The sequence below is a fragment of the Bos indicus x Bos taurus genome, chromosome 13, assembly GCF_003369695.1.
Source record: "Bos indicus x Bos taurus breed Angus x Brahman F1 hybrid chromosome 13, Bos_hybrid_MaternalHap_v2.0, whole genome shotgun sequence".
NCBI lineage: Eukaryota > Metazoa > Chordata > Mammalia > Artiodactyla > Bovidae > Bos > Bos indicus x Bos taurus.
Window position 1 is genome coordinate 64,091,403 of NC_040088.1, and position 23,910 is coordinate 64,115,312.

Genomic DNA, 23,910 nt, shown 5'->3' on the forward strand with positions numbered 1-23,910 from the left:
GCTCCATCCCAGGGGACCCTGGAGGTTACTCCTTTGTGCCTGAGGCCTCTTAGGTCGTCGGTGGCCCCTTCCATGGCCCTTTGATCTGGCTTCTTGCTGAGATGCCTCTAGTTGCTACTGACACTCAACTTGTCACAGTGATGCCAGCAGCCTGATCCTTCCACTAACTCCTTCAGTGTCCAGGGCCACCATGATACTTCCAAGGTGGCACCAGAGCCTGCAATGCTTATGGAAATGCACCAACCCAGAAATACCTGTGTGGCTACTGGGGCAAAGGCCCTTGCTGGAGCTATGTCATGTCCCGGCAACAAGCTGGAAGGGAGAGCACTCCCTCCATCTGCACTGGTGCTGTGCTCTCATGCCAGCCAGGATGCCGTGGCTCCTCGCATGTGACACAGGGCTCTCAGGGAAACAGCGCTTGTCTGTGACATTGAGGTCTTTGTCATTACTTCCTCTTCCTAGGGCTGCTGTCTGAGTCCTTGGGGGTTTGGGTGAAAGATATTAGAGAGACAGTTGCTACAGTGCCCTTAATCATGTTCTTCCACGTGCCTCAATACATACTCAGGCCGAGACCTTCCCCAGGAGGATTCCCCGTCGTCACGCAACTAGACACCCAGCAGGGTGACATCAGCACCCTCAGGACACTGTCACCAAACTGGGCCCCATGTCACAGTGCTAAGAATGGAACAGAGCAGTATTTCCACACACCCTTGAATTTCACTTTTATGTAAACTAATACCAAATCTCGTGAGAAAGTCTAGCAGGTGTTAGATGATTCTACTGCAAGTAAAAACAGATTCCATGAATCTGTAAAGAGGAATAATTTCACTTTTTCCTCTGTTCTCTTGTCATGGATGAGACTACTGGAGAGTGTCAGGAGGTAGTCCATCCCTCCGAAGTTTGGGAGAATCACATTGTTTACAACAAAGAGAAGAGCAAGTAAAATATAGTAATACTAAACATCAAAAAAGCAAAGGAGCTAATCAGATAGTCTTTTCAATCTTTTGTCTACTCTGCTGGCAAAACTAATTTAGATGATAACTACAAGATATCATACTAACCTATTGGCCAGCAAAAAAAAAAAAAAAATTAGGCATTTAACCAATCCTTTTAGCTATATAGGGCCAAGTAATTGGTTTGATTCACTTTTTCCCACCAACATGACTGATTCATAGATTGCCTTGGTTGGCTGGCATTTGATAAACACACTAACGGGAGACTCCAGAAGGAAGTCATCACCAGCCTCCATTTAAAAACATCCTTTCTTTTTTAATGCATCAAATACAATAAAAATAATTTTGTAGGCAATGTTATATGTTTTCTCAGTTCGTTTAATCATGCAATCCATATGGCTCAAGAAATAAGGAACATGTTTATAACCTTTAAAGGAATATGATATCCTTCTAAACTTTTAAAAAACTTCTTCTAAGCTTCTTTCTAAAAGTTCAAGTCTGGGTAAAAGATTATGCTTTTCAACTATTTCTCATTATGAAAATGCCAACAGTACCAACCTCCTTGTTTTATTTTATTGCTTAGACTTACTGAAGCTACGCAAGATGACTGCAATCGATATTTGTGAGAAGACCAAAGTGAGAAGTCCATCTTTTAGACCCTGAAAACTGAAAAAGGGGACTGTGCCCCTCTCCATAAACAACATAAAATGCTACCCATCAGGGTTCATCCTGAGGTTAGAAACCTGCCAGTTTCAGAGGGAGATAAGCATCTCCTTCAAGAATTTTAGCCTTTTCCCCATTTCCTTGTATCACTTAACAAAACAAATACAGTCAGCCAATACACCCCAAGAAGAGTATCAGTGTATTGCCTTTTCAGTTTCTTGTGAATTCAAAGCCATCAAAGACATAATTAAAACACTTCCACAAAAAGAAAGCCCAGCCTGAGACAGCTTCAATCCACAATCCCTGTCTCTTCAGAACCTGTAATTACTCCGTGTACTCAGTGCACAAAATAAGGTTTGCTTATAATTTGGGGACCATGCTTTCTCTTCAATGTGTAAAGAAACACTTGTGTCAAATGATACCGCATTTTACAGAATGGCAGCTCTTGGTGGCTCAGTGGTAAAGAATCTGCCTGCCATGCAGGGGACATAGGAGACATGGGTTCGAGTCCTGGGTCAGGAAGATCCCCTGGAGAAGGAAATGGCAAACCACTCCAGCATTCTTGCCTGGAGAATCACATGGACGGAGGAGCCTGGTGGGCTAGAGTCCATGGTATCATAAAGAGTCGAACATCGCTGAGCGACAAGACAGAGACAACAAAGGTCTCCCTGCACTAAAAGACAACAGCGCTTGGCTACCTGGACGTGGTCCTGGGAGGGGACGATTACAGTGAACGCGACAGAAACTCACACCCTTTTATAAACTACCTCAAGAGACAACAATAATTTTAATTTTCCTGACACCCTAGCTCACGGGTCTAAAATATATGCTTTTAGAAGACAAGGACTGCAGAACACCAGCGACAAAGTGTGGTAGTTACCCAAAGGTTGGGAATTCCCCGGATAATTCGTCTATCAGAAAGGATCATCAAGACTTCCCTCGCAGTCCAGTGGTTAAGATTTTGCCTTCCAAAGCAGGGGCCGTGGGGTGGATCCCTGGTTGGGGAACTAAAATCCCACATGCCTCAACAGCCAGTAAACCAAAACCTAAAACAAAAGCAATATTGTAACAAATTCAATAAAGACTTTTAAAATGGTACACATAAAAAAAATTTTTTTAAATAAGGAGCATCATCTGTATTTGGGAAATCTGCACCAAACAGAGGCTTCTCAGATTTCTCACCATTTCCAATTTACCCTGAATTATGGGCTATACTTTTGTCTCTGAGGGGGTCTGGTGAAGCACAGAGGTAGAGAGGATGGATTTCTTGTAGAGATCCCTCTGTGTATATCCTGATAGAGTGAAGGGGTTGAAGAAGGAAAAAAAAAAAAAAAAACAAGCATTTGTGCTCATCCACTCCCCTTAAGACATCAAAGCACCCACCAGAGCACTCATTTTGTGCTAAATACTGTGATAGATGCTTAAGACGAGAAGCCTTCAAATGCGCTTTACAACCAGGGGCTGGCACACATCCATCATTGGTTGAATCTCTCATTTCTCAGCTACTCTCTGATGCCTAAGTGTGAAAAAGTCAGTATGCCTGAATTGAATTTTTAGATCGCTTTACGTCAATACACATTTGTTTGTTTTCTAAATCAACAACAAATGCAACAGTGAACATTCGGGCTGCTCAGTTGTGCGGCCTCGCCTGCTGCCTGGTGCTGAAATGGGGTTCAGCTTGTTCACGTCTGGATTAAGCCTCATTCCGTGAAGGGGAGTAAATGATTTCCTTATAGAAAACCAGCACGGTGGCTTGTGCACACCTCTGTGTGTGTGTCTGTGCATGTGGCATACGTGCCTGCGTGTATACATGCTGGCAGTTGTTTCCACATTGTTCAGAAATAGCTAAGGAACAGTCTTAAAGAGGTGGATGCAAAGGCAGGGTACTCAGTTTTGTCTGGGGCTGACCGAGCCAATTGGAACCCCATATTTAGTTCTGATTTTAAAGTGAAGTTGCAGTTTGCACTGTCCACAAGCTGGAGAAAGCTCTAGTCCCTCTGAAGAAGCAAACATGTGGGGAAAGGCTGACTGGATTAAATATCAGAAATTTTGTTTCCAATTAGTCTCACAAATCCCATGGATATAGCCTTGAGTTAAAAAAATGCAAATGTGAAGAATATCCATAATTTAATAAAGACAAACCCTTCATGATTTCTGAAAAGAATTTCTGCCTAACCAAGCAAGGGAAGATGGACCAGCTGTTCTTGCTGAGTGAGGGAGCAATGCTGTTTCTCTCAGATCCCAGAGGGCATGCCTGCTCTCTAGGGAAGCACCACCCACCCGAGTATCTTCTCTCCTGCTCTTTCACCCTGCAAAAGAAACCAGGTTGAGAAGCTTCAGCATGGTAATTTAGGGTTTGAAAGACTTGTCTTCACTTATTCATTCATTCAATTGTACATTAGCTCTTTCCATCTATGTAAGTCTATAGATGCCTCCTTGCTGCCAAGTTCAAGCTCATACCGCTGATCTCACGACAGGCTGATAAATCAAGAGCTAGGGTGTTGAGGAAAGAAGTAGTACTGCTATTTGGAAAGTCAGCAGACAGAGAAGATGGTGGACTAGTGCCCCCGAGAACAATCTTACCAGAGTTAGAATTCAGACTGCTTTTATACTAAAAGGGAGGGCTTGTGGCTGGTTATTGCAAACCTCTTGATGCTGGAATCCTTTGTTCTTACAGCTGTCCAAGTAGGTCTGGTCACAATGTTTCTGTAAACCTGCAACAAGACAATTGCTATTCTCTGTTCTGCAAATTTTTATGTCTATGCGAATGGGAAAATGTTATACCTTTAAAGGGCAGAGCCTTGAGAATGGGCTCTACTATGTATTTCAGGGTACAGGCACCATTCTTTTACAAAAGGTACACAGTCAGCATGGCTAAGCTCAGACAACACAGCACAGCGTTAGAGCTAAAGGAATACACTCAATATGGAAGTCCGTTCTCTCAGATTTGTTCTTCTCTGTTACATCCTCAGTGCCACTTGAAAAGACTTAAACTTCACAGCATGTCCTTGAACTGAAGTCAGAGAAAGTAGCAATGGATAAAGAGAGCAAAATGAAGAAACTAAAGGAAATGTATTCACATCTTTTATAGTTCCCTTGCAGCTAGAGTCTGACCTCCAAGATTAAAGCCATGTTTGACCATGGGCTTGGTCTAGTGCCCACAGTAGAGCCACGAGCAGTTTATCTATTGTGAGGGTTTCCTCCAGCTGCGGTGGCAGTGAGTCCACTCCTAGGTAACCTGACCAGGGATAGGCTTCCTCTGAGGACGTCTTTCCTCTGGGGCTCCCGGTCTTATGACGCGCATACCCGCTAATTCCCCTGCATTCACTGACAGGGAGGGAGGTGAGGTGATATGTTAGTTTCTTAGGGCTGCTTGTAGAAACTACCACACACTGGGTGATGTAAAACATCAGGAATGTATTGTTCCGTGGTTCTGGAAATCAGAAGTCCAAATCAAGGTGCTGACTCTTCTGGAGGCTCTGAGGAAGAGTCTGTTCCATGCTCCTCTCTGAGCTCTGCTAGCTCCCTGGCCTTGTGGTTGTATCACATGTTTCTGTAGTCACACGGCATTCCTCTGTCTGCATGAATGTCCCTGTCTTTTTTTCCATCTTCATATGAGTCGTGTTCGATTAGTGACCTACCCTACTATTCAGGATGACCTCAGTTCAGTTCAGTTCAGTTTCTCCATCATGTCTGACTCTTTGTAACCCCATGGACTGCAGCACGCCAGGCTTTTCTGTCCATCACCAACTCCCAGAACTTAATCAAATTCACATGTACCGAATCAGTGATGCCATCCAGCCATCTCATCCTCTGTCGTTCCCTTCTCCTCCTGCCTTCAATCTTTCCCAGCATCAGGGTCTTTTCCAGTGAGTCAGATCTTCGCATCAGGTGGCCAAAGTAATGGAGCTTCAGCTTCAGCATCAGTCCTTCCAATGAATATTCAGGACCGATTTCCTTTAGAATGGACTTGTTGGATCTCCTTGCAGTCCAAGGGACTCTCAAGAGTCTTCTCCAACATCACAGTTCAAAAGCATCAATTCTTTAGCAGTCAGCTTTCTTTATGCTCCACCTCTCACATCCATACATGACTACTAGAAAAAACATAGCTTTGACTAGATGGACCTTTGTCGGTGGCTTCATTTGAACTAATTTTATCTGCAAAGATCCTGTTTCCAAAAAGGGTCACATTCACAGGTATCAAAAATACGATTTGAATCTTACTGTGGCACACAGTTCAGCCCACAATAGATGGCAAGTCATGTCATACTCAAGGGCCTCTGTATACTAAAATAAAGTATAATGCTTTTTCATTAGAGTATAGTTGGTTTACAATATTGTGTTGATTTCTGCTGTACAGTTAAGTGAATCAGCTATATGTATTACTCAGGTATTAAAAGGAATGGAATTGGGTCATTTGTAGAGACATGGATGGACCTAGAGACTGTCATACAGAATGAAATGTCAGAAAGAGAAAAACAAATATCATATATTAATATAAATAGGTAGAATCTAGGAAAATGAGCAGGGAACCTATTTGCAGGGCAGGAATAGAGATGCAGACATAGAGAGCAGAAATGTGGATGTGGCAAGGGTGGGGGATAAAATGAACTGGATATTTACATATAGTTTTAATATTATTCAGTAGGCAGCACAAGGGAATGGAGGAAAGACATGGGAGACATAACGAGAGGAGAATCCTAGAGACCTAGACAGAGGCCATTGCGGCAGCTCAGACAGTGGAGGTGTGGCAGGAGCAGTGGCCCAGCTTGAAGAGGGGAGGAGAAGCCACAAACCCCTTCTGTTTGCCTGCTCTGTGAACAGGACAGCCCACACACAGCCAAGGTCCAGAGCTTGGACCTAACAGACTGTTCCTACCACATCAAATCTACAATTGGCTGCATGTTTATAGTGCAGTATCTTGAAAGACATAGACAGCAGGATATTTCCAACTGATAGGGGGAGGAATTTACTTGTAAGTAACTCTACGACCCTGAAAAACTCACAGGCAGAAGGAATCCTTCAGTGTTCAGATGACCCTGACTTGGGAAGAGGTGGCCGTGTGTCTTCTCAAGACTCCCTTGGGATGGAGGAAGGCATGCGACTGAAAGTGAAAGTCACTCAGTCGTGTCCGACTCTTTGTGACCCATGGACTTCACAGTCTGTGGAATTCTCCAGTCCAAAATACTGAAGTGAATAGCTGTTTGCTTCTCCAGGGGATCTTCCCAACCCAGGGATGGAACCCAAGTCTCCTGCATTGCAGGCAGATTCTTTACCAGCTGAGCCACCAAGCATGAGAGAGAAGGAGCCAATTCCATTTAGGAATCCCTCTGTCGGGACCTGAAAGAGAAGGGATGATGGCAGATCCCAGGCTGCAAGTGGCCCTGCTCACTACACCCAGCCACCCACTCAGGGGGTAGAGCTCCTGTGGGGACTCAAGAGGCTGGTAGATGGGCCGATGGGCTAGAAGTCCATCCAGAATTTCAGAGGCAGGAGGACCAAATGATTGATGCTTTATTCACAAGATCTGCATTCTCTGATGCTGTGTTCTGTTCAACATATGCTTTTCATCAATTTGTGTAGATGGAAACCACCTATGAAAGACATTTTAAAAAATATTCAGAAACTACTGAAGAAGGGAAAGCTTCTAGAACTTGTCAGTGCTGGCTTTCACTTTCACATCACGCTGGGGTTCAGTTGGCAAGGATGGGGTGAGACCAACATCATTATTTGATGTGAGAAATCTAATAGGCCCAAGGAGTGAAATTAAAGACTGGGGCACCCCACCTTCTCTGTGAATGGTTGTACCATTTCCCATAGATTCAATCTGCTGCCCTTGACCTCTTACCACCAACCAAAGATGGAATTTTCTATTTGTCTCTCATCATAAAGCTCATCACTTTAAAAAAAGAAAATTGTGTTAAATTTGACTCAGGTAATAGAATTCTACAGGCTGCTGACTTGTGAGGAAAGTAAGACAGCTGTTTTCATGTGTTAAGAAGAACTTGAATCGACAGTTCACATAATCTTCTGTGAACATTTTTCCCCACCGTGTGTAGATAACTATGTTTGGCTTGAGTTGTTGAATCTCTGAATTTGCACTTATGTATTGATATGCAATGAGCCGCAGAGAACTAATCGTCCACAGCATAGTCTGACAGCTCATGTTCCAAAGGAGCACTCTTTCCTGGGGTCAATCACCTTCTAAAAGAAAAATAAATCTTAATGTTTTCCTCTCAACCAACAGGGACCTTTCCTGTGTGCCGTTGACAAGACGTGGACAGACCTGGTCCAGAGTCCTGAGGCTAAGACCGCACAGGTGTCTGTGCTGGTGTTCAAGCAAGCAGTCAGCAAGAAGAGCGACTGTCCAGCAGCCCTGAGAGTGGAGCTGAGAACTGTGCCCCTCCAGGGGGAAGGGGAAGCTGGCTTGGTTGAAGGCAAGCCAGCTGGAGGCCTTGCAACAGGCAGAAAGCACTGACTGCATTCTCTGAATTTTCAAAAATGCCCAACAGGAAGGGAAACCCAGAAAAATAAGCATCAGCTCTATCAAAAAGGGGAAGATCTCAACTTAGCAGAAGGAAGAAGGTCTGTGCTCCAGGACATGAGATGCTTAAATGGCATACCACATTTGGCGATCTCTAGGACAACACGGGGCTTCCCAGGTGATGCTAGTGGTAAAGAATCCACCTGCCAATGCAGGAAACTTTAGAGATGCAGTTTCAATCCCTGGGTCAGGAAGATCCCCTGGAAAAGAGTGTGGCAACCCAACCAGTATTCTTGCCTAAAGAATCCCCACAGGGAGAGAAGCCTAGCAGGCTACACTGGCTAGTCCATAGGGTAGCAAAGAGTCATACACAACTCAAGTGACTTAGCATACATGATGCATGCACGCATGACCACCAACTATCTTGCTCTCAGGAGATTTTCTTCTACTTCTTTAAAAATAAGGGGTAGGAATGGGTGGGAAGTGGGAAAGAGATTTAAGAAAGAGGGGATTTGTGTCCATCTGTGGTTAATTCATTTTAACATATGACAGAAATCAAACCAATATTGTAAAGCAATCATCAATCAATTAAAAATAAATAAATAAATATTAAAAATAAATAAAAATAATATTTAATAAATGTATATAATATGTAAATCCTACAATGAAGCAATAGTGTAATATCAAGAGTAAAGTAATAAATACATGAATAAAATACATAAGTAATAAACACTAGTTATACAAATTATAAACATTGCAAATAAAGCTGAGCTTCTCCCAGACAATGCTCTTCCCCAGACCTGATTTCTGTTTCAAAATATGTGTTATGCAAATAGGTAATCTTCTCTGTCCTTTTCCAGATCTTTTTCTTACATGCGCACACATGCACATACCCAGTACATATTCTTGTAGGGAGTATTCTATTCACACATGATGATAGATACTATCTTACTACACATGTTATTCTATATTTTTCATTTCAAATATATTCGTTTTGCTTATCTTCCCATGTCAGTATATACTGAGCCACCTTTTGCAAAGTATTCCATGATATGGATCTAAAGAGTTTATTCCCTTATTATAGATATTTAAGCTATTCTTAATTTTTTTTGCAGACAATGGTGAAAGTATCAACTTACAGGCAGCAATGTATAGAGAACACATTTCCTTCCACACTTGCCAACACTTGGTATCATTATTGGGTCCTTTAAAAAGAAAGTGTAAGCCTGATCTCTCCTGGGTGACTTGGTCATTCACTTACTGAAAGACAGAAAGTCAGAAGATCCCTCAAGGTCCACAGCAACTCTTTGATTCAATGATGATGAATAAAAGGATTCTGCGTGTTCTACAGGAAGATTACCTGGAATGGCATATTTTTTAAAGGTTTGTGTGTGTGTGTGTACCCCAAATTCGGAGAAGGCAATGGCACCCCACTCCAGTACTCTTGCCTGGAAAATCCCATGGACGGAGGAGCCTGGTAGGCTGCAGACCATGGGGTCACTAAAAGTCAGACACAACTGAGCGACTTCACTTTCACTTTTCACTTTCATGCATTGGAGAAGGAAATGGCAACCCACTCCAGTGTTCTTGCCTGGAGAATCCCAAGGATGGGGGAGACTGGTGGGCTGCCGTCTATGGGGTCACACAGAGTCGGACATGACTGAAGCAACTTAGCAGCAGCAACAGTACCCCAAATTAATATTACTTCATTGTATGCCACTTAGAGTTTCTAATTTTTAGTTATTATAAAGGGTTACCTCAGTGGACAATTGCATATGTGTTTGTGTGTAGATAGCTGGATAAATAGATCATTTTCTTAGAATAAGGCCTACTAGAAGACTGACTAGGTCAAAGATGATGAGCATTTTTGCAATCCAAATATGGATCCCAGGTCAGCTTTTCAGAGTCATCTGTGCCAGGAGCTGCTGATTTGGGGCCAGTTTCCTTTGGCGAGGGGTGGACCATCCTAATGGACAGTTTTAATTTATCATGGGTATCATACCAGTTGGCAGACTCAAGCCTCTGTGAGCTTGGCAGCAATGGGTTCCATCCAAGGCTGATTGTTACCTCCACCTGCCCAGAGTTCATTATGGACCCTGGAGGAAGGCCCATCCATCCACAATGAGCTCCTCATGGGCAGAGAGAACAATGGTGGCCATTGAGGTGCTGGCAGGAGATGTCAGCTTTGTGAAGACAGCTGCCTCTCCCCTTCAGTTCACCAGCCGCCTCTGGAGAGCTAAGTGAACTGCTCCCCCCTCAAATGTCCTTCCTCTCTGTATGAGGGAGAAGGATAACGAATGTCTACTACATGAAGCAATTAATCTTTAGAAAAAATAAGAACTAAAGTGGGAAGAGCATCTGTAGAAGACGCTGTATTCTATTTTCGGCAAAACGTGAGCATCTATAGATAAATTGCTCTGTCTACAGCACATTCAGATTTTACCACCTGTGAATTTAATTGAGTCAGTACCTAAGTACCGATTTAAGTAATATGCTCACTTATAAAGTTGGTGCCTGTAATGTATCCTTACAACAAAGAGGAGTTGGTTTTCTTTGGATTTTCAAAGTTAAAAACATGGTTATCTTACCTTAGGTTAGCTTAAAGTTTAAAGGAGGGCAGTGACCCAGGGTCATCGGTCACTTTGTGCAAACATCTGTTTTCCTCTGGGTCACAAAGACACGTAGCCTCCCTGTTTTCAATTATTGCATCATTCTCAGGGCTTCAGGGAGTCCCTGTCCAGCCACTGTGGGTTCCCCAGGCTTCCCTCAAATAGCAGCTCTGAAATGGCAGCCAGTGCAGAATCCGGGTTTATTGGCAACACATGGACAAGGGAAAGGATGTGTTTGGGAATGAAGCAGTTGACACATCTGTATAACGAATGTGCGGGTGTTTGATAATTATGATCAACCTTGGATCACTCACGGGAGGCATCTGCACTGTGCAGGTAGCTCGGCTTTGCCTCAGCAAGTCAGTCTCTCTGTGGTTTGAACTGGAAGCTGATGGATTCTGGATGTGCATTCTTTGCAAGGAGAGATGGCCACAGTATCCTCCATATCCATTTTCAGAGCCCAGCACTTGACTGAGCCCACACCGTGGCAGGAAAAGGGTCTTAACATAACAGATACTTCTCATGGCATTCAGATTCATTCTAGGGATAAAACCTGGGAAGAGATGTCTCCACTGATCCCACGGCCAATATTGTTCCTCTAGTGAGTATGTATGAATGTATCGTTCCTTTGTGTGTATAGGTGTGTGTTTCCCTGCCAGACTCCCAAAGTATTTAAAGGTGGTAGGATTATGAATAGTTCTATTGAAAGGTGCTTTATATTCTTCTGTATTTCCCATTTCTACCATAAACATATTATATTAGAAAATAAATACGTATTTAAAATTCTTAGGTTTACAGTTGAAATTTGTCTTTATCATTCAGAATCTCCTGAAGACATTTACTGGATTCCTAACTGTATTATTTTTTAAGAAGTGCTAACCCAGTTGTCTCAAACTACCCTAAGTCTTTCTAGATATTTCTAGACCTATGGACTTTGAAATTCCAGTCTATTAATCCCTTGATACTGTCTTTGAAATATTTAGCAGGAGATGGGTGGGGGTTAAAAGGAAAAAAATTTTTTTAAATGAAGAGTAGATATTTAAGGGATTTCCCTGGCTGTCCAGTGATTAAGACTTTCTTCTAGTGCATGGGGTGCAGGTTCAATCCTGGCTGGGATTGATCCCACATGCCTTGGGGCCAAAAAATCAAAACATGAAACAGAAGCGATACTGTAAGAAATTCAATAAAGACTAAAAATGGTCCAGATACAAAAAAAAGAGAGAGAGAAGATGTTTAACATCTTATATTTTCTCACTTATAGATCTTTAAATAAGCTTTCTGGTTGTTGGAACCTAAAAAGATGCCAGAGGTACTGACAACCCTGCATTTTGTTTACCTACTAGAAGGCAATGGCACCCCACTCCAGTACTCTTGCCTGGAAAATCCCATGGACTGAGGAGCCTGGTAGGCTGCAGTCCATGGGGTCGCTAAGAGTCGGACACGACTGAGCAACTTCACTTTCACTTTTCACTTTCAGGCATTGGAGAAAGAAATGGCAACCCACTCCAGTGCTCTTGCCTGGAGAATCCCAGGGACGGGGGAGCCTGGTGGGCTGCGGTCTATGGGGTCGCAGAGAGTCGGACACGACTGAAGTGACTTAGCATAGCATAGCATTAGGTGCAACCAGGATCCTCCAATGGTTTTATTCCATTCCATCCTCATTCGGACCTTCCAGAAGTAAAGGAGTTAGGCATCAGGCAAACACACTGAGAAAAACTCATTTCTGGTTTGGCTTGATTCTCTGGAAACCCCTCCACTCAAGCCCTGCATCCCAGAGCCACAACTGATGGTCTCATGTCCGACAAGCACTTTACTCTGGGGTTAACACAGCATTTGTAGCAACCCAGGACATTTACCATGGGCTGGAGGCCTTTGTGTAAAGCACCTTGTCATTTTTATTGCCTTTCTTTGAAGAAATATTTGCCCAACAATTTTTTTTATTAATAGATATATTTTTCTTGTAGCAAGAAGGGATTATTTGCAGACACTAAAGTATTTATTTTTCCCATAACCTTTCAAAGTATTGGCCTCGGGTTTGGAATTCACTTTCCCTATCAGGAGACTAGGATAGAAAGAATTCCTCAAACGTGACCCGTGAAGATAAACAGGCCAGTTGAGGAGCCTGCTTTCAGCAACGCCAGTCATGCGAACATCTTTGTCTTGCCAGAGCAGAAAGGGCATGTTCTGACCTTCTCCCTACCATGTTCCCTTCTGAAGAAGCCCAGGGACTCAGCTGTGAAAAAGAATGAAATAATTCCTTTTGCAGCAAGATGGATGGACCTAGAGATTATCTCACTAACTGAAGTAAGGCAGACAGAGAAAGACAAATATCATATGATGTCACTTATATGTGAAATAAAAAAAACGATGCAAGTGAACTTACAAAACAGAAATAGACTCACAAACAGAGACAAGAAACTTATAGCTACCAAAGTGGAAAGGGGGTCAGAGGGATAAGCTGGGATTTGGGGAGTAACATGTGTGCGTGCATGCTAAGTTGCTTCAGTCATGTCCAACTCCTTGCGACCCACTGGACTGCAGCCCTCCAGGCTCCTACGTCCGTGGGGATTCCCCAGGCGAGAATACTGGAGTGAGTTGCCATGTCCTGCTCCAGGGGATCTTCCTGACCCAGGGACTGAACCTGCATCTCCTGAATTGGAAGGCGGGTTCTTTTCGACCAGCACCACCTGGAAGCCACTGGGGAGTTAACAGATACACACTGTTTTATATAAAATAGATAAGCAACAGGGACCTACTGAATAGCACAGGGAACTATGCTTAATATTTTATAATGACCTATAAGGGAAAAGATTCTGAAAAAATAAATTTATGTGTGTATGTATAAATGAAGAATTTTATACATACACACACACACACACACATATATAACTGAATCACTTTTCTGTACACCTGAAACTAACATAACATTGTAAATCCGATATACTTCAATTTTATAAAATCTTAAAAAAAAAAAAAAAGAATGAAGGAGCCCAGGGCACTCAAATACCCTGAGAGTCAAAAAGGATCCAAAAAGACGGTAGCTGAAAATCTCCTAAGTTGATGAAAAAAGATAAGGCAAATCAAAAGGAATCAAAATGCCAAGTATGTTACTGTTAAATTAGACTTTTAAATACGCCATTGATATCAGAGGGGTTGGAGTGCAATTGTCTCCTTAAATTTGGCAGGGAAATCATTAATCATTCAATGTTAAAATTATACAGATTGTTGAATAAATGAGCGGCAGTAGGCCCACATGGTGGTGAACCAAAAGGAAAAAAAAAAAAGAAAGAAAGAGGGAGACGAGAGAAAGGAGAGGGAAGAAATAAAAAATTCCTCTTTGCAGGCAACTGAAAAAGTAAACCCAAACTTCATGGTCATTTCAAGCCCCAGTCTTTGGACTCTTGCCTTCCTAAATGGCAAGTTGTTTTAAAAGTTTGAAAAAGCTTCCCAGGTCCAAAGATAGAGCTTACTCTAGTATCAGGCAGCTTTTAATAGATGTGAACTCAGCGCAGATACGAGTGTTGCATAACTTTGGGGCTTATGGCGTCCACTTGCTTGTCATCTGGTGAGCTGCCAGGGCTCCTGTCATCACTGGGCACCAACATCTACAGTCCAGATGCTGAATGGCGTTCAGGGGACACAACGCTTCTGCTTTAATGGGGCTTCATGAGTGTGACTTTACAACTTTCAATCCACGTGGCTTCCAGATGACACGGATTCCCCCCTGCCTCCTAACACAGTTGTACCAAACCAGGTTTAGGGACCCTGAGTTCTACTTTTGCTGTTTGCCTAACAGCATGGTGAGGGAAAGCCTGCAACCTAACACATGCAGATGGCAGATTGAGGAAGCCAGAGAGGTAAAAATCTACCAGATTTCTGGAACAAGCTGTTTTAGCATATCTTCTATTAACTGGACATCTTATCCAGTGAAAAACTGTCAGTTGTGTAAACTTCAGTAGAACAGCCATACTGGGCCTGCTTTGTCTTATGACAATATGTCGTAATAATGTGTCATATTATTCAAATGTTCACAAGTCACTCAGTCAATTATCCATCAGAGTTTTTAATTGAGCATCTATGTACTTAGGTCATAACACTGTATAAATACTACAGAGATCATGGGAATGGAGATGAGGTCCCTGCCATCAAAGACCATGTCCGTAGCAAGCTTGCTATCTGTTTCCTAGCAGGAATTCCCAAATCACCTCCCCTTCCAGTCAAAGACATTTATTATTTCCTTGAGCAACTTGAGACTCTGAGTCATCTCGGTCGGTGAGAATATTAAGCCATCACCAACCTTCTTTATCCACCCTGCACCCATCAGATGTGTTTCCCACACCCCAGGTCATGGTTCCCAGCCCACCTGGCCTCACTGGTGATGGTCTTCTCCTATGTCTCCATAGATCCGCCAATCAACCTGCACAGGTGAACGGATTTATCTTACAAAAATTCCAGTTCCATTATATCACCTTCCTGAAGAACCCGCTGAAGCTCCCCACCAAGATCCAATCTGGATTCCTTCCTGGGCACTCGGATGGAACCCCGTTATGGCACCGATGCAAAATTAGGAGATGTGCTAAGCTACTCAGTCATGTCTGACTCTTTGCAACCCTATGGACTGTATCGAAGCAGGCTTCTCTGTCCATGGGATTCTCTAGGCAAGAATACTGGAGTGGGTTGCCATTTCCTCCTCCAAGGGATCTTTCTGATCCAGGGATTGAACCTGAGTCTCCTGCATTGGCAGGCAGATTTTTTACCTCTGAGACACTGGGGAAGCCCAGTAGGAGATGTGGCAAAACTAAAATAATCTAGCCAGTGGAATTCCCCATCCAATCTAAATACGTTAAGTGAGAATCACAGTTGAATCGGCCTTACCTGTGGTATTTTGGGCTGCATTAATTTTTGTGAGTGGCACCCACCTTTATGCATATAAATTAAGTAATTATACTAGTAAATTGGAACTTTTGCATTTAGAATCAGCACCTGTAAATAACAGGAGTCAAGAGAAAGAAGTCCAATTGAAACTTTGGCCCTTAATATTTGAAAGCAGCACCTTGTAGACAGCTTGAAGACTGAAAGATTTTGAAGAGACCTCACAGATAAAGAGAGGAAACAAAAAAAGAGCACCTAATCGTTTTGTTTGTACATTATTTTCTATTTAAAGATAATAAGGTGGTACAGAAAAGTTGAAACACGAAAATTATATATTTGGTCATCTCATCTCAACTTCCTGCAGAGTAACAGTTGTCACAAAATTACCATACTTGTGTTGGACATAATTTGTTACAACTTGATGGCCTGAAAGCTCACATCTACCCTGATACTGTGAATCCTGCCCTCTCTGACTTTCCAGGAAAAGCAGGGATGATAAATGGAGTTTGTTGAGGATTAACTTTGTCAATCAGCCATCATTGATAATATTCTGTAAGTGCTGATCTGGAGTAAAACTGGATTAAATCAAAGCCTCATTTCTGCCACAAGGAAATTGACCATTTGAAAAGTGACATTAACATTGTAGGTAAGCCTGCAATGCATCTGGCCATTTACCTGTGCTATGTCAACCCATCTCAGTAACACTGTGAATTAGGCAGTGTTGTCCCTGTCTTATAAATTTAGGAAACTAAGAAAAGTTCACTAACCTATCCAAAGCCCCTTGGCTGGTGAGTGGCAGAACTAGGACTCAACACCCTCTGGTTTTGGTGTGGGTCGGTTCTTAACCAGAGATGGAGACGCTGGCAGAAGACCTAGTATCTTTCAAGCTACCCCCCTAGCAGGATGCCCCGGGAGTCTGAGTGGCGAGACAGCTCAGTCACTGTGGCCACCAGGATCTTCTTCAGTAATGTTAACGTACAAAGCAAGACGGAAAGCTTTCAAAACTCTGTCATTATGTGTCTCCCTGCCATTTTAAAGTCCTCTTCCAACAATAAACATTAAACATTTTAAATCGCTAGTCGTGAAGCATCAGGACCTTTGGATTTGGCCTCTGTATCATTTTATCTCTAATATTATTTTCAAAGCCAACATAATATTCAGGCTACTCATAGCAGGACCTGAGAGAGGAAACGACTTTCCTGGACAACTTTCCCTACTGGTCTGGACTCCGTGCTCCTTCCCAGGGCTCTGCTTTTGGTATTAGTGCATCACCAGCGTTTGCTAAAATTTAAACTGAATCTGGGAGTTTAACAAGCTCAGCCACTAACATCTTCTGCAAGCCTGCGCTTGTGCTTCTATGCATACACACACACACACACACGCATACATGGACACACCCACACGCATACGGACACAGAGAAAAAGACACACACACACACGTGCTCAGGCAGTTCATGGCAACTAGATTGAGTCTATCAGGTTATTCTTTGCCAAGTGCAGAGTCCAAAGAAGGTGGGCAAGAAAGGAAATCTGTTTAGACGGAAAATGAGATCAGAGCAGATGCAGAGCCTGGGCCCTTGCTGGGTGGCCGTCAGGTGGGGCACCAACCAGCACAGAAGGAGAGCCGAAGAAGCTGATCCAGGGCCCTGAGAGGCCAGAGCAAGCCCTCTACTTTCCAGACACTCCCAGAACTGCCTCCAAGGATGCTCCGGTCCCCAGCACTCTGACTTGACTGTGTTGACTTTCAGGACCTGGGCCGTTATAATCCACTCTACATAAAGCTGTTTAGAGGCCAAAAAAGAATGAACTGTGGTTCCCACAACGCCTGCATGAGGCCTGAGATGGGAGGACACAGATGCTCTCACAGTGGCTGTGATCCACTTGCTCTAGAAAGTTTACGTAGACGCTCTTGCAGCACTCAGAGGCCATCGTTACATACGAGTGGGGCCAAGTGTGTTTATGGAAATAGCCACGTTCCGATTTACCCAGGGTTTATCTGTGAAATCCTCATTCACAGTAGTGAAGAGCAAAGTTTGGCCTGGATGGGGGAACTGTGATTATTTGTTGAAACAGTTGATGCTACATATTAAACAAGCAGCTGTTTTTAGGCTCTGAAGTTCTCTTTTATTTCCACAGCAGCACTTACATTCTGTACTCACTCCCAAGGAAAATAAAAAGAGCCGTAGCCCAAAAAGGTGCTCAGAGCTCCAGAAAGCTACAGGAAGAGATGCCATAAATAGGAAAGTTAAGTGAGACACTAATTTACTTAAAATGATGGCAGTGATAGCAGCCATCTCTGACCTCGACATTAGTGCATTGTTAACTCATGAACTGGAGAAGGCAATGGCACCCCACTCCAGTACTCTTGCCTGGAAAATCCCATGGACAGAGGAGCCTGGTAGCTGCAGTCCACGGGGTCGCTAAGAGTCGGACACGACTGAGCGACTTCACTTTCACTTTTCACTTTCGTGCATTGGAGAAGGAAATGGCAACCCACTCCAGTGTTCTTGCCTGGAGAATCCCAGGGACGGGGGAGACTGGTGGGCTGCCATCTATGGGGTCGCACAGAGTCGGACACGAGTAATGTGACTTAGCAGCAGCAACCCATGAACTCTCCCAACAACAGCCACAGGAGGTGGGTACTCATATTACCCCTGTTTTATGGATAGAGACACCCAGGTACAGGAAGACTAAGTTGTCCAGGGTCATCGAGATATAAACCCAGGCAGCTGTGTCCTTACCTTCTTGAGATCTGAGTAAACACACTTGGACCAAGTCAGCCTGGAGTTCTTATAGCCCTGCCTTTCTGCAGAAGAGCATTTATCCCAGTGGGGGCGGGGACAGAGGTGTAAAATCAGAAGTTAATGCGAATGACCCACATCTGTGCTGTATCATATGCCAAGTCCAAGTGTGGAAAACTGGAAGTTTTCGCTTTCTTGGAAAACTCCAAGTTTTCACTTTTCTTCCACTCTTGGCATTTCGAGGTGATAGAATCTCTGTTTGTCATAAACAGACTAAAACAACAGCAACAAAAGGGACCAAAAACACACAAAAACTTAGGAACCGCTTCAAGGTTTCTCTCTGGGAACTAAATACATGCAGGATTTCTGTTATCTCTGGCATATTTTCGCAATAATCAACAAGAGATTTTCTCCCCAGGGAGAAAATGAGGACTGGAAATACCAGCTGTATTAGACGATGTTGTTTTCTTTCTTTTTTTTTTTAAATTTTTTAACCTATGGATCTATTTTTCTAGAAAAAATGAGCTACTGTCACCTCAAACAAGTAGCTTTGCCCCTGAGTGTCATTGACAGGCCTTCTGAGATAAGTCAAACATGTAGTCCCTTTAGACAGGTCTCGGCATCTGTTGTTCGTCTAGAATTGTAGGCAGGGCAGAAGCTAGGAAGGCTGAAAGGAAGCTATTTACAGAGAGAAGCCTAAACAATACTTGAAAGCTAATTTAGAATGCTGGAAATGCTATCTTCCTTTCTCATCAGGCAGCACTTTTTTCCAACAAGATTTGGGGATAATGATCTGGTCTTTGAATGTAGGTAAAGTTTATGCTCAGAAAGGACCACAGCATTTAGTTACTGTTTTACTGCAAAACTGAACCCAATTTTGACCACAGCCCTTACTAGCAACTTGGCTTTTCCATAACCCATCAGCTCTGCCCTAGGCTTCTGTGGCCTAAGGCATCATTTGTTCTTTTAAGCACTGGCACTCGGCCATCTTTTCTCTCACACATTCCACCTTCACATGTCTGTCTGGTGATAGGCTTTCCACTTTTCTCTCCTTACTCCACGAACGTGCCCTGTCCTATGGCAGGGTTTTTTTTAATTGACTCTCAAATGATCTTGAAGGTAGGTCATAAAATCAGAACCCCAGGCTCTCCTCATGGCTGCCAGCTCTGAGAGCTCTGTGTGATCTTTTAAACATTTTTGAAGAAAGGTGTCTGTGTGTACTAATCCTAGCAGCCCCCAGGGACCCTTTCTTCCCCAGACCCCAGTGGCCTCAGGCTGCATTTCCCATTAAGGATTTATTTTCTGCTAAGAAGTGATGTTCCTGCCCCCTTGCAAAAGTTTCTATTCCCATTTAGTGCCTGTTAGAAGCTCCTGGGTTGAGCAGGCGGTCTCAGGGTACAGGTTTCAAAGCACGTTATTCATACAGAAAATAAAATTAGGGCTGAGAAAGCCCAGTTTTGTGATAGGTGGGAGGGAGGCAAGCCGTCATTCTTGGTTGATCCTGGGCGATGCACTGAGCCTGTGTCTTCACCCCTGCAGAGAGTAGAGGGAACCAAACTAGTTTCCCTCCCCACCTTGTGAGAGCCTCCTGGGGGCAGTGACATGATGCTTTCGGAGTTCTTCGGTGTCCTTGCCTGGGGGCTGGAAGAATGATGGGTACTACACTTACCAATGGTCCCATGTGAGATGGGCATTTTTTGGCTGACACGCCATCAGAACTGGATCTGAATTGTTTGCGATGCACCGAGGCACAGCCTGTTGATAAATAGGAATCCAGGACTCTCACATGGGCTGGCCTCGGGTAAACCACAGCTCACGCTCTATTTTTAGTTAATAGAGCTGTGCTGAAATATGGCGCTGAGTACAAGCCTCCTCACCCGTGGTTCGTCTGGGTCACACGTAATAGCTGAATAGAGTAAGGAGGTCACGCTGAGCCATGTTAAGGTATTCAAGAAAAACTGAGCCTGGTGTGGGGGTCAATAGCCATACACACCCCAGCATCACTGTCTCCCTTTGGGCGGTGATCTCCACACCGTGCCCCACTGTTCCCCCCAGGAGCCTGGCCAGGTGCTCAGAGCTCACCCTGCTTTGTGCTGAGCACCCCACGCTCCCACAACGGGTGTCTACTCGGATCGAGACAATTATGGCCATCTCACTTTCTGCAGCAAATTGTCTCCACTCCGTTTCATCCCTCCTGCCACAGCCAAGCCCCTGCCTGTTGACTCTGATGCATTTTTCACACAATCTCATTTTCATCCCTGTCACCAGAGTCCAAATGCCAACGTCCTGATTATTCTCGCTGTGACAAATACAGTCTCTTCAGCAGTCTCTTCAGATCTCGGTCTCCTGGGAAAACAATTCCCTCCTCTCTGAGCCTTCTCATAATACCACACCCTCAGATCACCGCCATTCTCCTGCCTCGGAATCCTTCACAAGCTCATCTTGCCCATTTTTCATATCTATTCTGAGATGGCATCTTTGTCCATGTTCCGCTTCACCTGCTTCCTGCCTGTCAGTGTGTCTCTGGGCAGCTCCTTGGTCCACGAGACATATCCTGCTGCCCCTGTAGGTGGCTGCCAGGCTTAATTTTAGCGCTCCACCAATTACAGTAAGTCCTGTCATCAGATCAAAGCATCTGCTTGCTGGCCAGAATGGGGATAATTCTTCAGACACAGCAAACAAACTCGAGAATTTCTTCTGAGTCAGCTGTGGGGTGCTCAGGCATGCGAAATCACAGGGCAAGTTCACACGTTCAAACCTAGTGACGGGGAAGTTCATTTGATATGAAAGTCAGGCTTGTATGCTAGCTGCCCCATAGGCCAGGCTGAAGGACGCGCTTCTGTGGAAATGGTTCTTTGGAGCTTAGTCCATCTCAAAACACCCCCACTCAGGTAACTGCGTCCTAGGAGTAAATTTGATGTCCTTTTGATAAAGAAGCCCAGGATGCCCAGCCAGTCCCTCCCATCTGTGACCACAGAGAGGTCTTCCTTAAGCTTTTGGATTGAAAAACAGTCAAATGACTATTTCTATAAATATTTTACAATGTTGATAAGTTATCAATAAAAAATTATCAAATGAATTATCAACCTTACTTCTTTCTGTTTTATATATGCCCACTAAACTTTTCAGCAAGGAAACCATCATTCAGTTTCACAAATAGCAGGTCAAGGACGTTCAGATCATTACTCAACTGGTCCACCAAGAATATCCAGGTCAGTAGACAAGGCCCAATATGCCCATGAGGAAAGGTGGAACTCAGATTATAAAACCAGATACTGCCCACCATTGCCTCAGCTCTAGAACCGCCCCCTTCCCCCTGGATGGTCTCAGCAAATGCCTCCCTATATAGAAATGATGTGTTCCAAAGAATCTCCCCTGATCAGTGGTTCCAGGTTTGTAGAATCTTTTTATTGGCCTATTTTGCTATTTAAAAAACAATTGAAAAGACCTCTCCTCGGCTCTTACCAGTGGCGTTGGGGAGAGTGGTGTGTGCCCACAGCCGACTCCGGACTGCTCTCTCTGAGTATCTCTGGTATCCCAGGAATTTAAACCTTAGGGATGTTGACAGGAGGGCTGACATTTCCCATCTGAAGTCTGGAAGGAGATCAGTCCTGTGAAACAGATAGGCTGCTCTTGAAATAAAGTTCATTGGAGTATGATTAAGGGAAAATCTCAGAAGCCAAGGATTATCAGGTAACAGAGGTGACTGCCAGGCCTACTGTGAGCAGTTAAGTTGCTATATATGTGAAATGTATTTTGTTTCAGAAAATGAGTAAAATTTTAAAAATAAATCAGGGAAGTGAATTTTGTTCTTTTGTTCACATTCCCTTCCTTCATCATATAAAAATGTGGAGAAAACAGATCATTCGCTCTTCTTGTTCCACCCTACTTGCTACACATTTTTATTATCTTCCTATATATTAATTATTACAAAAATATTTTAAAGTAAGTGAAAGTGAAGTCGCTCAGTCATGTCTGATTCTTTGCGACCCCGTGGACTATAGCCCACCAGGCTCTTTCATCCATGGGATTCTCCAGGCAAGAATACTGGAGTGAGTTGCCATTTTTAATCACCAAGTTAAATTAAAAATTGATTCATGTCATATAAATGAAGATATACACAGTATTCGAAGGTCCTAGAAGGCAAGGAACACTGAGTTCCACAATTTGGCAACTTACTGATGGGGGAAAGTTCTCTAGGGAGGCATTCCACTTTCCACAATGCTCAGCACATAGTAAGCACTCACTAAACACTTCAATTAATGGATGAATGGAGGAATTTAAGAAATCTACTTTACAGGCTTGGGTTAAGAATTCAATGAGATGACTGTTCCTGGTACAGAGTAGATATTCAATACTTTCTCTTTTCCTTCCCCCACAAAATAGAGAAAACTATTTCAGACCACCAGTCAGTATTCACAAATAGCAGGTCAAGGACATTCAGGTCTTCACTTGACCAGTCCACCAAGAATACCCAGATCAACAGGCAAGGGCCAATATGCCCATGAGGAGAGGTAGAACTCAGATTATAAAATCAAATACTTCTCTATATTGCCTGAGCTTTAGAGTCCCCTGGATGGTCTCAGCAAATGCCTCCCTAGAGAAAAGATGTGTTTCAGAGAATCTTTCCCCCATCAGTAAGTTGCCAAGGCCATGTCCAGCTCTGTGTCCCTGCCCGCGGCTGCCCTTGGCCAGAGAGAAGTTTGAAGAAGGAATCTAGTTCTCGTTTATCTGGTCAGCAACAAGAGCTGAGCAGCAAAGGGATGGTGAGTAATTCTAGATTGCTCTACACTTTTTATCTTAAGGATGCTGGGATCTTGCTCAGATAATTTGAGTATGCTGCTGCTAAGTCGCTTCAGTCATGTCCGACTCTGTGCGACCCCATAGACGGCAGCCCACCAGGCTCCCCCGTCCCTGGGATTCTCCAGGCAAGAACACTGGAGTGGGTTGCCATTTCTTTCTCCAATGCATGAAAGTGAAAAGTGAAAGTGAAGTTGCGCGGTCGTGTCCGACTCTTTGCGACCCCATGGACTGCAGCCTACCAGGCTCCTCCGTCCATGGGATTTTCCAGACAAGAGTACTGGAGTGGGGTGCCATATAATCCTTACCTAAAATATGGCAACAGGCTTCAGACCTCTTGAGTGTTTTCCATCCCTAGAAATCTTGGAATGATTTAAAATACCTGCTTCGTTCCTCCACTGGGAAACTCCCTCAGGTGGTGGGACACACAGTATTACCTAAGCATGCGTGAGTACAATCTGGCCAAAGGAAACCACAGTTGAATAAACTTAAACATCACACTCCTTGGAACAATTCCTTCCAACTCATCATTTTTCTCAAATAAAATGGCAATACCAACTGTACATTTTGTTTAAGCAAATGTTTGAAAAGTCATTATAAAGTAACCATGGAAGATCAGAATGTTTTTATTATAACCTTAGATCAGTATTTGCACTAAAGAATTAAAGAGAAATGGAACCAGTATGCAACAATTTTATTATTTTCATGTGAAGTTTCAATCCTGTTTGGTGTCAATTTCCTTGGTTATATCTTTAAATTTTACATTCGGTAATTAAGACCCCTAGGAA